At 39.9% G+C, this 15,520-nt stretch overlaps 1 long non-coding RNA gene across 1 annotated transcript; it reads right to left on the bottom strand.

The window, feature by feature from the left end:
- Window positions 1-6: 6 nt before the first annotated feature.
- Window positions 7-7,986, bottom strand: LOC103355521 (uncharacterized). Its single transcript, XR_520094.1, has 4 exons — window positions 7,973-7,986; window positions 2,354-2,360; window positions 1,705-1,706; window positions 7-172 (listed from the first exon to the last, which is right to left on the bottom strand). It is a non-coding gene; the product is annotated as an uncharacterized LOC103355521 (long non-coding RNA).
- Between the last annotated feature and the right edge of the window lie 7,534 nt (window positions 7,987-15,520).

Raw genomic sequence — 15,520 nt, 5'->3', positions numbered from 1 at the left:
CTCTAACGGACTGAAATACACATTTAAGGGAATGATTGGTATAATAGCATGATTTCCTCATTTTGACTATAAGTTTCAGATAAATAATAGACATTTCTTTTTGCTCATGCTGGCTCACGCAGCTCAGGCGGGGCTCCGCCCACAGCGCCCCTATATACCGGCCGCCACTGCTCTGAACTAAACCTGTAACCAGCCGCAGCATCATTATGTTGTTGAGATAAGAAGCCAAATAAACATATGTGCACATCTGCCACGTGGTCAGACTTAACACTCAAACATTACCGTTTATTTTTTTATCCTGCATACATACATATACGTATCATTTTTGAGAAAAACTTTTTAAAAAATGCTATTTTAAACATAATTTTATTAAGAGTCTGTGTTTAACTGAACAAAAATTAATTACACAAGGTGCGGCATATTCTCAGCTAGAGTTACAAAGAACATTTACATACATTTTACAACTTTTCATCCTTGAAGTTGGACACCCAATATGTGTAACTATATTCTGGACTTTATTAATTTTGACTTGTCATAAAAACATATTTCTCTGTTTGGCCTTTTTGTTGCACTTTCATTTGGAACTCATGGCTGGGTCTTAAGTGTGTCTCCACTGCATGGCCTAATTAAACTGCTTAATCAGTTAACGACTCCAGCGAACACAGTTAAAGGGGAATTAAGCGCAAAGAGATTAAGGAAAGGAGCAGTGGAAATGCTGAGGAGACGCTTCACCCGTCTCCAGTGTGGAATAAAATCGAGGATGGAGCTGAGCAGAGAGGGCCATTAAAATATGAACAGAGGGTGCTGAACTGTTTGCTGTCGTTCTGCTCAGGGCGAGCGAGCCAATCGAGATGCTTGTTTAAATGTGAGATGGGACGTCTTCACAAAGAGGCAAATTAAAAGCACTTTGCTCTGTTAAGCAGAGGGGAGACAAGGGAAAAAACAGAGAGGAAAAACAACAACAGAAGTGAAACACATCTTAGAGGAACTGTCTTCACTGCGTCTTTATGGTTCTCATGTGATTTCAGATCAGTTGCGCTTAATAGACTTCAGTGCGAAATTTATTATGGTTCAATTTTGGCATAAAAATACATAGAAAATGGCAGTAATGTGTCATAATGTTGCCGAAAATGACTTTTACTTCTTCCTATAGATGAAGTCTTTAATAACTGGGAGACATAAAAAGTAGCATTGCTTCTCTGTCCCTCCTTTTTCTCTCTGCTTCCTTCTCCTTCCTTCTAATCTCCCTCCTTCTCCTTTATTCTATCCACTGTCCTCTCCAGGTTTCATTTAGCTTCCCTTTTTTTTTTCTCTGATTCCTAAAACTTCTTGTTGTTATCTCTTTCATGCTCTGTCTCTTTCTTTCCAACCAACATCTCTTTTTTGACTCAGCTCTGTTATTGACTGATGGGGACCCACCAAAACAATTATTTTAATATTATTTTACATTTAAGAAATGTATCTCTACTCAGATTTTCATACAAAAGCAGGACATTGTATTATTTCTAATATTAATATTGCATTTTTTAAAATATGCATCATGAGTGTATATTGTACCAGTCTGCCCATTTAATAGTTTTTCTGTATTTGTACTATTCTCCACACTGTAGGACACTGCTGAAGACATCAAAGCTATGAAATAAAAGATATAGAATAATGTAGGAAGCAAAAACTATCAGTGAAAAACAGTGTGCCACCTGGAACGCCTTTCTAACAGTCTTAAAGGAGCTCCTGCATATGCTGAGCACTGGATGAATTATTTTCTTATATTCTATGATCCAACTCATCACAAACCATCTCGGGTGGGTTCAACTCAGGTGACTGGAGAGGCCAGGCCATCTGATGCAGCGCTCCATTTGTCTTTCTTTCTCCTCAGACAGACTGCACTTGAAGAATTTCTTTCGTAGGTTCTGGACATTTTCCAGACTGATTGACCTTCATGGCTTACAGTAATGATGCAGTGTCATTTCTCTGCACTTACCTGAACTGTGGATTACTACAGTGGTTGAACAGGGTTGTTTGCTGTCCGTCAGCACTACCTTGGTCCCTGACGCTTTTGGAAGGCAAGGCATTCTTGCAGCTAACTTTTGACAAGTCTCACCTGTTAACTGAAAACCATTCCAAGTAATAACCTCATGAAGCTGATGCCAATAAAGATATTGGCAATAGTGTGCAAAGCAGTCATCGAGGCAAACAGTTGCCACTTTGAGAACCATGAAATATAAAATATTTCAACACATTTCTTTTGTTTTTCTCGCTAACAACTCATTTTGGTATCTTCAGTATTGTTCTACCAGAAGATTCTACTCAAAAGAAAACCCCTTGATTGAGAAGGTGTGCCCAGACCTCTTACTGATGTGCTAGTCACCTCCTTCCTGACCTTTGGTGTTGGTAAAGAGTTTATTACTTCTGGCAGCAAAATGCTACCATATTGGCGCAGTTGGTAGCACTGTAGCCTCACAGCAAGAAGGTTGCCGGTTCGTGTCCCGGTAGGGGCACCCGGGATCTTTCTGCGTGGAGTTTGCATGTTCTCTCCGTGCAGCGTGGGTTCTCTCCGGGTTCTCCGGCTTCCTCCCACAAGGTCCAAAAACATGTTGAGGTTAATTGGTGATTCTAAATTGTCCGTAGGTGTGAATGTGAGTGTGCTTGGTTGTCTGTCTCTAAGTGTAGCCCTGTGATGGACTGGTGACCTGTCCAGGGTGTCTCCTGCCTTTGCCCTAAGTCGGCTGGGATAGGCTCCAGTGCCCCTGTGACCCTAGTGAGGATTAAGTGCTGTATAGATAATGGATGGATGGATGGATGTTACTATATTTCATGTTAGTCCGTGTGAGGTGAAAACAAAAACCAAAACAAAATACAGTTTGAAAAGATTGGATTTTAGACTCGGGGTTCATTTGAAAATGCTATGCTGTGCTGTGTGTCTTAGTGACAGTCCCTGACATGGCTTACAGTCCTTGAAATTAGTAGATCGGTAGCTTCAGTGCTTCAAGGCTAGGCAGAAAACTGATGTACTCATCTCTGGCACTGCTGCCTGGCCATCAGACGTGGAGTGTCTAAGAAACAATATTGACAACTGTCAGTATTTGTGCAAGCATGTCATACAATGTGATTGCAAATACACAGTGATACATTTGATAGTGTTTGTAATCCTTTATATACCAAAAGACTTTGTCAGCTGAAAATTGTACATGTTTTCGCAGTACACTTCTTCTTAGCATTGAAGAAAATAAAAGAAAAAAAATCTCTTCACAGATATGTTTGAAAATGGTCCATTATTAAAGCAGATAGCTGACTTTTTTCTTCAAACAGTGAAAGGGAAAAGAACCTGTGCATCTCAATAGCCCTCCAGTTCTTTTCAATGTGTAGAACAGATTCTGAGTTAGAGCGACTTCATTTAGAAATATTTGGACCTTTTCTAAGACAGTATAGAACAGACCATTTTATGAAGTTCTATTAAGGGAGAATAGCTGTTATTGCCACCACCACCACCTCTTAAGCCCCATACTGATCAAACTATCTTAAGATCATTATTCATTAAAAAAAAAAAAAAAAAAACAACAGATCCCTTACTTACTATTGGTTAGCATTAATCATGTTATTGAGGGTAAACTCTTAGTTAATTGCTTATTAGCTGTAGAATCAGTGAGAATAAGGCATGAATAGGTGCATTATAATGACTAATAAAGAGCCAATATGCTACAGATACACATGTAATAGTGAATATATGTACCTTCATAGAACATGGTACCAAAATAGATATGATTTTCTATCTATCTATCTATCTATCTATCTATCTATCTATCTATCTATCTATCTATCTATCTATCTTTTTTTCAAATCAAATAATTCTGTATTTATTAAATAACTGAGCAATTACATAATTTTGCTCCATATATATATAACAATGGAACATCCAGCTCTTTAATAGACAATACTGAAAGTAAATGCAGGCCATTTTGGACCTTGTCGGCCGTGCATTAAAATCTTCCAAACACCACACGATTGAAACTGCACACATAAAAATTAAAAGATAGACAGGCCTACTGTTATTTATTTATTTTAAGTCATTTAGTAGGATGGAATAAGAAAATTGAAGAGATTCAAGAGGTGCAACTGAGGAAGTAAGAACATGAAGTTAGGCTGATACCATTTGTTGATTTAAAGAATTGTGGAATTGGGCAACCTAAGACATTTTGGGTCTTAGGATTTACTCACCTTTAGATTTCCCTCCCCACCAGGTGCAGCTCAGTCTTGACAAATTTGGATTTACGCACTCATTTCTAATTTGCTGCTTTCCGTCTCCCATCTTCCTCATTCTCTCACGTCCTTGACTCTTCGCCACGTTCTTTTTTTTCCTCTTCATTTCCTGTACCTACATTTTCTCTGTTTCACCATCCTGTCCCTCCGTGTTCTCCTCCCTAATCCGCATCTCCTCTCAGCCCTGCTCCACACACCTCCACTTTCCTCCTCCACTCAGCTCCACATGCCTCTCTGACTTCCTGGATCGAGCCCAAAATAATTCAGTCTCATGCAGGACACTGTAGGGGAGGAGAGAACTGGAACGCAGAGGGGGGAAGAGAAAAGAGAATGAGAGGAAGTGATAAAAACAGAGGAGAAATGGAGGGGGAAAGAGCTGAACAGCATCTGCTGGCCTCCAAGGTAGCGCAGTGAGCTCGACACAAACGAAGGCTCCACATTCTGCAGAACAACATCACAGATTGTTAAAGTTAGGTGTTAAGATTTCAGGTGATTATCGAAATTTCATTACACACTTTGAGTATTTTTGGGGGGGATTTCTGCTTATCTCTGCGTGCATAGATGTCTAAGTATGAGCTTGCACATGTGTCCAGCGAAGCATATGTGTGTGTGTGTGTGGGTGTGTGTGCATATATACACCTCTGTGTGTCCAGCGTTTGCAGGCGCTGAAGGGGACTGAGTGTTTTCTGACGCCTGTCTAGCTGCGCCTGTCTCACTGGGCCATGGAAGTGTCATCTGCCCAGGCCTCAGCGCTCACACACACACACACACACACACACACACACACACACGGGCAATCGCACATTCTCTCTTTCACATCGGTGAGGAACAGAGACAGCCCAGAGCTTGCTGTCATCTCATCACACTGTGCAGGTCCGGCCATGTGTGTGTGTGTATGTGTGTTTATGTATGTGTGTGTGTGTGTATAGGAGAGAGAGAGAGCGAGAGAGAGAATAATATTGTCGCTAAACAGCAAGTCTGCTGTCACTGTGGACTTCAAACTTAAGGTAGCATCTAAAAAACTTTAAGAAATTTCTCCTTTTTGAAGTCCGCTGATAACATCACAGCGGTGCCAAAAACTGTCTGAAACGCAGACATCGGTGATCGCGGCCCCCAAATCAAACTCTCCTGTTTTGCCTGTTGTCTGTGACTTTGTTTTCGTAACAATTAGGCCATATGAAAATGCTTGAAAAATTACTGCATTGTGTAATTTCCGGCAAAATGCCTCTTTGTGCCACTACCATTTCTACTCATTACGACTGGACCCAGTGTATTCTAATGGAAAACCCAATTAGCTTGTATGCAGGACGAATGCTAATGGAAATAGCACAATTCTTGAGTGCTTAACAGCATGCATTTATGTGGTGGTTGGCTGCACAATTCATTTGGCAACCATCAAGAAGTAATTTGAGAAGAGGTAAGAAAGGCTGCAGGATGATTAGAGAAAATATACCTGTTTATAGGCACTGAAATCCAGGCAGTGTGGAAAACCCTCACTTTCATGGATCTATTTGTTTGAAAGCTTTGAAAAAGACTATACCTTTGACAAAATAGAGGTTGAAATAAAACACGAAAATGGCGTTCTTCAACAGAAGCACGCGACAAAAATGAATAAACGAATAAAAAGTCAGACGAAGGAGAAGAAGGACTATATGAATAAATTGATTTAAAAAATAAATATAAGCTGAAATCAATCATCTTTTCACAGATTCAAATTGCACCGCCTGATTACGATAACTAAATAGCTATATGATGCTGGTTATTGATGTCCGTAGCTTGTTTTGTGTCGCGCGGTTCGTTGCTGTCTGGCTGTTCAAGGCACCTTTTGACAGAATGTTACTTTATGCAGTTAAATTCAAATGAAGTGATTTGATTGCAACCTTGAACCAATTACATACATATTTATCTTCATTGGATGATGATGAAAGCGTAGGATGTGCAGTTTACAAGACAGACCTGCATACTGTAGTTGGGAAAAAGAAAAAAGGAAAAAAAAAAAAGCAATTTTATTCCAAATTGAACACAATTTCAGATGAAAATAAAACTGGTCAAACAGTCAGATGATAAGGAATTATAAACCAGAGCTATAGCAAATCAGACAACGCTAGTGTTAAGCCAACTGATTAAAAGCAGATGTTTTACACAATCTGACAACCCAAGAGATGTTTTTAATAAACACTGATACTTGACATTAAAAAAAAATAGCAGAGTTAGAAAAAGAAATAGTTATAAAGTCATTACTCAGAACGCAAAAAACTTATTACAAATGGGACCTTACAAAAAAAAATTATAGAAGAATAACATACTGCAATACATTTCTAGACACTTACATAGTCCAGAACCAAAAACCTGTCTGACACACACGTCACCCTCCCTCTCCACTTATTATCCTCGTCAGCTCAGTGGCTCATGGTAAGCATTAAAAGTGACCTGGTTCCTGCCTGCTCTGGTTACCACGGGAGCAGCTGACAGACATTCCTATTCACAACAATAAATGGGGATGGGACGACGAGGGGAAAGAAGGTGACATGGGAGTGAGAAGACAATGGCCTCTGTTTCCCATCATTTTCCCTTGTCATGCAAACTTTAGCCTGGGGTAAGGTCGAGATAAAGTGAATTGGAAAATACGGGACAAAGAGAATGATGCCAATAAATGACAATATTAATAATTATGAGACGTATTACATGGAGTATGTGATGGCACTTCTCTCTTATCTTTCTCTTTTTCCTTGATTTTTGCTCACTTTGGCCTCTTTAATCAGTCATGACTCTTCCATCCCCTTTACCCTTTTGTTCGTCGTCCTCCTAACTCTATTTTTCTCCCTTTCTTTCCTCTTCTTCTTTCCTTCTTCTTCTCTTACCTCTCATTTCCCATCCACACTTGTCTTTTCCCTTCCTCGCGTCCCTCTCTGCTGCCTGTCATACAGCTATCTGTCTGCTATACTGAGAGCGAACAAAGCATTACCCTACAAGACTGACGCCAGCTACCTTGCATCGTGCTAATAGCAGCACAGCAACTAAGAATGCATACATGTCATGTACCAGGCTGCTGTGTTGTCAGCTCACAGCCCTGGCAGTCGACAGACAAGAGCGAGAGAACAAGATCCTGCTAATTCTCCTTCACTCTAATACACATTCCACGACAAGTGGACGGACAAGGCAGTTTCTGTCATTTGTGGCAGACAGTGTATGATGGGTCAGGCTGAGAAGAAGTGTGAGCACTGGGAGGGGGGTGGTGTGAGCTCAGGGAGGTGAAGCTCATTAAAACAATTACTTATTTTCATAGTCCTGGCTTACATAAATAGAATAATACAAATAAAGCATTTTTCACACATGGAACATTATCAGTCTGTTAAAGTGACAGAACTCTGTTGTTTAGAGATAGGGCACTTCTACTTTAATGGACCTCGTGGCTTTACTCAAACATACCCACTGTGATATTTGTCATTTACACAAGACTGGACAGAACATCAAGTTCTGTGTAACACATAAGAATTTGCAATTAAACACAAGATTGAATCTAAATTTATAGCAAGTTTATTAAACAGTCCAAATAATTCATAGCCTCATTTATTTATGATTTCCTAAACAATGAAAATTGTGTGTGATGATAATCATACCACTACTTTACCAACAGTAAAAGAAGAAAAAAAGAAAAGTTCCAGACAGCTGCGAAGGAGTTCAGGGCTCAACCTAAGGATGACCACTATGTAACAAATGATTTCACTGTGGATTAAAACATGCAGCTGAATTGAAGTACACAGTTTGACTTGTTAGATCCTGATTGATCATATGTCCACGTCAGGGATAATTTAGAATGTAAGTAATTAATGTAGTTATACATATGGATATATCCAGATCCTGCTGCTGTCTGATGTTGAGGTATTTAATAATTTCAGAGAAAAGACTCCTACAAACAACTGGAAGCAAATAACTGAACTGTAATTGTTCACGTTTTGCTAAAACAAGAAGACCAGATTACATTCATTATTGGTGAGTATGATTGATTTTAGCCATTAGTCTCTGTTTTTATTGAAGTAAAGTTTTTTAAAGATGTTTTTCAACCAACATCGGTGCTGAAATGTGGCCTTCCCCAAATTGCTTCACACAACCCAAAGTACTGTCGAGCCCATCTGTTAATGTGACAGCATGCAGTTCAGCTTTGTGCCGTGATGGCAGCGATATCGAAATGTTTCAAGGGCTGAACAGAAAAGTATCCAGAGTGCTCATCCAGACATGAAGCTGACACATTTAGTTGCAATCAGATACACGATAAGGAACGCGTGTCTGAAAGGGGCTTAATATGGTAGTCAGCATGAGCAATGATCAACAGAAAGGGGGAAACAAATCGGGGATCACCACCCACAGAGGCTCAAGTCTCAACAGTAGACGCAGGAAAACAAACATGCTGCAAAAATGTCACTGAAAACAAAAGTAAGTGGTGCATGATTGTTAGGCTGTTTTTAAGTCATCTGAGGCAAGTTAATTCTCAGGTCATTAAAAACATGCCCATGTAAAGTCACTGGAAACAACTCCAGTAGCAAAGTCAAGAATTTAATAGGTCCATAATGGATCTCATACAATAAGGAGAAGTGCATGCCAATTCTCAAGCTATGCCATGTTTCCTGCTCTCCTCCCCTCACCGTGGCTTGTATAAACACCATGTGTGGAGGTGTTTTCCCTCTCTCTTGTTTCCATGAACATCCCAACTTACAAGCACTAGATCACAAGAGATTTACGAGTACCTTTCAGTTCGGTCTCTCCTCCACCCTTTCCCCTGCAGACCAACTTAACCCCCTTTACACACCACCCCCATCTATGTCTCTGTCTGTCTGTCTGTCTCCAGGAAGAGGAAGGATCAGCGGGCCAGCTGATTTATGAGTGCTTAGCTCTTTAATTCTCCACTATGTTAGACGAGCGTGTGTGTGTGTGCGTGTGTGTGTGTGTGTGTGTGTGTGTGTGTATGTGTGTGGACTGAGGGCTGGTGCAAGGTTTGGGAGGGTGTCTGTGGTGAGGATTGCGGGATATCAGTGGGTGGAGAGGCATATGTTTTGTTGGTGTGGATGTGCTGTTGCTAATGTACTAGGTGGGTCTTACTTCCTTGGTATAAATCACGGATGCACATGCGGACACACATGCATGGCATAAACACAGAAAGTATTGAAGTCAGTAGGACAGACTGTGTATAAAAGATAGATGTAGTCTCTGGGTCTGACAAATGAAGCACGGAAACTGGATTCTTTCAGACAGACAGCAGGGGGCGACTCCTCGGATGCAAAAAAGACATCAGACTGTTTAGAAATCCATGAGAGAATGGCCCTACTTAATTTTTGATTTCTTACCTCAGTATACATTTTCCTAACGAGTGTATGGTTTCAATTGCTAGTATCCAAAATGAATTTTTTTGCACAGATTTACAAAAAGAATCCCCACCAAATTCTTGAACATGTTTCGCCTCGATATGTAAAAATAAAATAAAATGTTGAGGTGGATTTTACAGATATTTTTGTAGCATTGAAGTACCTGTAAATTCAAATTGCAAATCCAGCTCTTGATAATCAATTTCACTGTTACAGTCACAGGAAAGACAACATGTCCATCAAGCAGTGTTTGGAATAGCACTCGGCAGTTCAAAAACTCAGTTTTATAACAACTTACAATGATAAAGAAGACAAAGACATGAAACCGTTGGATATGAGCTCACTTGTTTTCCTCTATAAAATATCTTGGTTAGTGGATCACAGGGAGAGGAAACCACGCCACGCTGCATCTTCCTAAATGTACTGTATGCACCAAGCCTCAGATTTAATTTACCACCATGAATTAGTGTTGTAATGCGCTGCCCTGCCATCACTAAATGTGACAGCACACGTGAGAAAGGACTATTTTTACACAATTGACTGGCAAACCTTTTTGGTTCAGTGGAATTACGGCCTGATTAATCAGCCATGATTAGCATTTAGCCAGGCCTCGTGGAACGTGGGGCCGTGATGTAGGTTATTTATTTATATACCTCCACCCTCCCGTTTTTCTCTGACACATTAAGCTGCCAGTCTCGTCAGGCTGACAGGGTCAGTGCCACCGTTCATTATGGGACCTGGGGAAAAGACGAGATGGGCCTGCCAGAGAGCTCAAAGCTTGCTGGAAGCCACAGTGTTTATGCTCAGCCTCCCTGCTCTGTGTCTCTCATGTCTTTCTCTCAATCTTGACAGTCTAAATGTAGAAGCTGAAACACATGTAAATGAAAAGCTTTCTTTTTCTTTTCCTGGTAAGCTTCAGTGAATATAGTTTATATATATATAGTTCAGTGAATCAGATGTTTGAACTTGTTAACCTGTACTAATGGTGTTTAATTGGCTAGAAAACACATCAGGAGTGAAATAAGAAGTCAACACCAGCATTTCCACCTTGAAATGTACCAGTGACAGTGTCAAAAGCAAAATTTCAGGTAGCCAGAAATTCATAACTAAATATATAAAGAAAAATTAAAAAGAAAAAAAAGAACACCACACCAACTTGTAGAGTGGGGCTTTTAGTTTCAGAGGAGAAGCAAAGAAGGAGATCTAGTTTCAATTTTCAGCTGCAAAGTTGCAACATGAGCAGCTGTTAGTCTTTATGTAACATGAGCAACACATTATCAGCTAATTGATAATGTAGTCAAACCAAAGGCTTGTGTTATAATTATGTTACTAATGATGTAGAGAGCGATACATCAACTTGCATGTGACCCTGTACAAGTTGTTCTTTTTTTTCTTCCTCTTCACAATTGGTTTTCTGCTCAAACGTGTGTGGCTCAGGTATTCTAACACTGCAACTTGCCACGGTTGTAGTTTTGTTATTCGTGTTTAAGCAGAGTTGAAGGTGAGCAGGGACAGTTTTGATTTATCTGGATTTTATATTTAACCGATACTGGAATTAACATAAACAATTAAAACAAAATGGCAACAATGACATTTTTTTTTAGATATTCTAAGAATCATTTCTAAATAGTTCCATGCAGTTTTTTTTTCTATTTTACAAAAAAATGTAATGTCCAAAATTATTCAGTGACAATGAATGTGGAATCTACCGTTCACAGCACAGCTTACTCCAACTGCTCCACTAACATGATGATGCCACCTCTATGTTTGAGGGATGATAATAGTAAAGAGCAGAACCTGTTATTCATAAAATATGGTTCTTGAAGGTCTGCCCAAAGATTATGCTTTTGTCTCGTCAGTCCAGAGAATTATTTCCCCCATGCTCTCAGAGTACTTTAAATGTTGTCTGGAAAACTCCAAATGGGCTGTCAAATTTTACTTAAGAGGGGCTTCTGTCTAGCCACTCCACCATAACAGGCTGGTGCCTTTCTAACAGGTTCTTCTGTCTCTGCTTCAGATGGCTTTGAAAGCTCTGTTAGAATGACAGATGTGCGTATGGTCACCTCTTTGATGAAGGCACTTCTTCCTTGGTTACTCCATTTGGCTAAATGGTCAATTTCTGGCTCGTAACTTCTTTCATTCCACAGCTATTGATGCTACTGAGCTCATGGGAATACTCAAGAGCTTAAAAATACTTTAATTCCTTTTCCCTGGCCTATACTATTGCTACAATGCTTTCACGCTTTATTCATTTGGCCAATTGATGACTGTAAACTGAAACCTTTCTGTCCCCCTCTTTCTTTTGTTTCTACTATTTTCTCCCTCTCTCTTTTTGTCTCATTTGTCCTCTTGTCTTTACTGTGTGTGTCTCAGGTGTGTCTGTGCCTGGGTGTGGCCACCTGCAACCACCTGACACACCTGAGATTATCCAGCTGCAGTGTTGAAACCACAGCTCATCATTTCTCTCCTCACTCGATCGTTCTGCCTGCACCTATGATACTTTTGCATCCTCGCAGTTTTGCTTTCAGTTTAACCCTGATTCCTTTGTGTTTCAGGTCTGAGTCACCTCCAGTCCTCTATTTGCCACCCCGCTGCCACAACGCAGCTCCACTCTCCAACTCACACTGTCAGATGCCATAATCTCCTCAGTGGTCAAACAGTCAGTCAGCCACCTACCCCACCACATAGCACGATCAGAGCCACCCAACATCAAACACCAAGTTCCTCTGTATCCCCACACCAACCATTTCCATACTACAGCCTCTCCTCTTCTGGATTCCCCTCCTGGCTTCACTCTCATTACTAAACCTATTCACAATAAAACCCCTAAACTGTGCTTCCGACTCAAGGTACTACATGTGGGTCCAGAAATCTCATTAGCCCTAACACTTTTCTGTTTACAATCATGAAATGCACAGCATTTATTGGCAGTTGTTTTGTGACCTAATTATAAGTCCAATATTTACACTGCTTCCAGAGCTATTTGAACATCAGGTTTCCCCCACATTTTAGCACCACTGGTTCATTAATATAACAGAAAGAAAAAGACACAGTTTGCATGACTTAAGCTGATGGAAGCAAACACACAGAGCTCTTTGAAAATCACAAAATACACTTTATGTATGTTGAGGTTTACCTCACTCAGATTACAATTTAAGTCTGTAACAGGCAAAAGTAATAAGACTCACACTATTGAAGGTCTGGGTTTCTACAAAACCTTAACAGGAGTTGATGTTTGGTTTGCTGCTTACAGTTTGTCATTTATTCCTCTTAGTTGCTGCTGAATGCTTTCAAGAATAGCACGTTTTTCATGATGTTTATATGTTAATAGTATGCACAGAATTGTCAGCACACTTTTGCTTGTACCCACTAGCAAACATGAAAAACAGTTTCAATTTGGAAATAACAAATTATTTCCACAACTAAAAGGGTCAATCTAAAGCGATGCCTTATCTATAGGCCAGCTTGGTGTGTCTAGTTTATTGCTATTCACTTACATATATTTTTGTGATTATTCTGGTGGCAACACAGACTCATGAAAATAGAGAATTATTTACAGTACTATTTAAAATTAGATTTTGACTTAGACACCAATCCACTGATGTTGTAAAAATAATTTCCCTTTCACATGATCTCCTTCATTCACACTCAGAGCTGGTAGTGGTGTGTTTTGTGTCAACTGGGAACTAACCATTTCAGTGAAGGGATTTATTCAAAATGGTTTCTTTATCTATATGTATGTATGTTTATTTATTCATTTTAAAACTGTATTTATTTTTTGAACAGGAACAACACAATACTACTCGCCGAAGCTGAGAGGAACAGGGCTGTCATGTGAGACTTCTTTTGGTGTGTCGGTATGAGTGAATCCAATCAAACTATTAGTAGTCAACTGGCTTAAAATACACTGATCAGGGCAACTTTAAATTTCATGGACTTACCTGAACTTTACAAACGTATGAAATTATCCTATCTAAGGTTTTTTTTTTGTTGTTTTTAAAATAATTGTTTGCACATTTATCCTGCCTACCTGCTTGTTTCACATTAAATCTAATTCACATTGGTGCTTAATGTGTTTTATTGTTATCCTTAACCGTGTGCAGTTGGAAAGGATACATCAGGGTCTTTCTTCCTATCTGTGCCTCTATGGTGTATATCATCATCATCAAACTGTCTGAGTGTGCAGTAGCCTTATGTCCGTCTGTGAGTCTGTATCTATGTCAGTTTTTCTCCTTCTCTTTCTATCTTTTTTTTTTTTTCCTTACCTCTCCACAGGACTGCAGTAGTGGCGGTCAGCCCTGGGTGGCGATGCAGTGTTCTCTCTCAGGACTTGAGCAGACCTGGAAATATGGCTGCCAGGAGAAGAGGTGGCAGATGGCTGACAAGGCATTTTTACCCATAACGCCCCAGTAAAACTTTAACTCCCAAGATTTAGTGCTAGCTCTCTGCACTTAGCAAGCTGCAGCCGCTGGCATATTTTTTCAAAAGTCCCAAACTGATGGTTTTGCAAGCTGCGCATAAACATGCTTTATTGATTGTGCTGTTAAAAGATTCAAAGGGTCAGTATCATTTAGAAAAAGACAGTTTTAGAGGACAAATAAAAACTAAAAATTGCTTAAACGTTGTGGCAGGCATCACGGACTTTTAGAGAAAAACACACTGAATTAAATTATTCATTGTGTCATAATATTGACTGATGACGATGGGAGACAATAATGTAGAAATTTAAAGTTTCCTAGGCAACAATGGCAATTAAGGCATTTAATTCACCCAGTTACATTCTCTAAGGGCTTGGCTACAGACATATCTCTCAATTTATCCTGGACAAGAGCACCATGAAAGTCAAGCTCACTTGCAAAATTGTCCAAAGAGAAAGCTTTATGCTCATAAACCATGCAGAGTTTTGGCAATTGTGTTTATAATGAACAACATTTTATGTTAAACCAAGCATTTTGTCATATATTTTATCCATCTTATCGCTTTAATCAATACTAAATTCTCCAGGAACATAAAGCTGCTCCTCTCCAGGCTAATGTATTTGAAAGCATCACAATGTAGACTACTGTACATTACTGGGGCGGGGTTATACATTGTGTGCTGACTGTAGGGTGTTTGAAGGGCTAATTGGACCCTGGGTGCCTGTAAGGATGGCAGGATGACTGGAGAAGCTTCAAAGTGCCAGGCGCAAGGGAGACAAAGAAAGAAAGAAACAGAGGGAGAGACGGAGAAACTCTGAAAAGCAGAAGGGACATGCGGAACTGGGCCTAGGAGGCCGTATGGTGGTACTGAACAAGGTGGCGTTATTGGACTCAGGTGAGACATGCACACATCTGTACCTAGTGGCCAGCTTGCTTTAGTGTGTATGAGTGAGAGAGGATGTGCAGAGAGTGGGACTGAATGCCGGTGCACACTGATTTGTGCATGTTGGCTATAGATTGTTTTTTTTTTTTTTAACTGCACACATCTGCTAGTGTCTCTACCTGGGACCCGTAAAAGGGTTCGACTGTGTAGCAATTGTAACCCAGAGCAAAAGACAAAGATAAAGAAATCCCATGCCTGACTATACATTTCTCCTTCTCAATCTTCCATTTATCCTTTCTTATGCAAAAATAAAATCAACATCTTCATCCATCTGCAGGAAAAGTAGTTGTTGTACTACAGTCAGCTATGGAAATACACTGAAGATAACTGTGAACATAGACAGCATAGCCTACTCTACTGGCTACTGCAACGGTGGTAACAGAAAAAATAATGGTGGCAGCAGCAGACACTGTAAATAGCAGTGATGAGTAGTGATACTGTTCAGCTGGGGTCTAAAAAGCATTATACGTTCTTTCTTTCTTTTATTTATTTCAAAAGTAGACGGCAGCACCATAAGTTTGAATCATCGGTGCAAGTTGTTT

Source organism: Stegastes partitus, unplaced genomic scaffold, assembly GCF_000690725.1.
Source record: "Stegastes partitus isolate 25-593 unplaced genomic scaffold, Stegastes_partitus-1.0.2 Scaffold156, whole genome shotgun sequence".
Classification (NCBI taxonomy): domain Eukaryota; kingdom Metazoa; phylum Chordata; class Actinopteri; family Pomacentridae; genus Stegastes; species Stegastes partitus.
The sequence above is the reverse complement of the archived record's forward strand: the minus strand, read 5'-3'. Positions and strand labels throughout refer to the sequence as shown.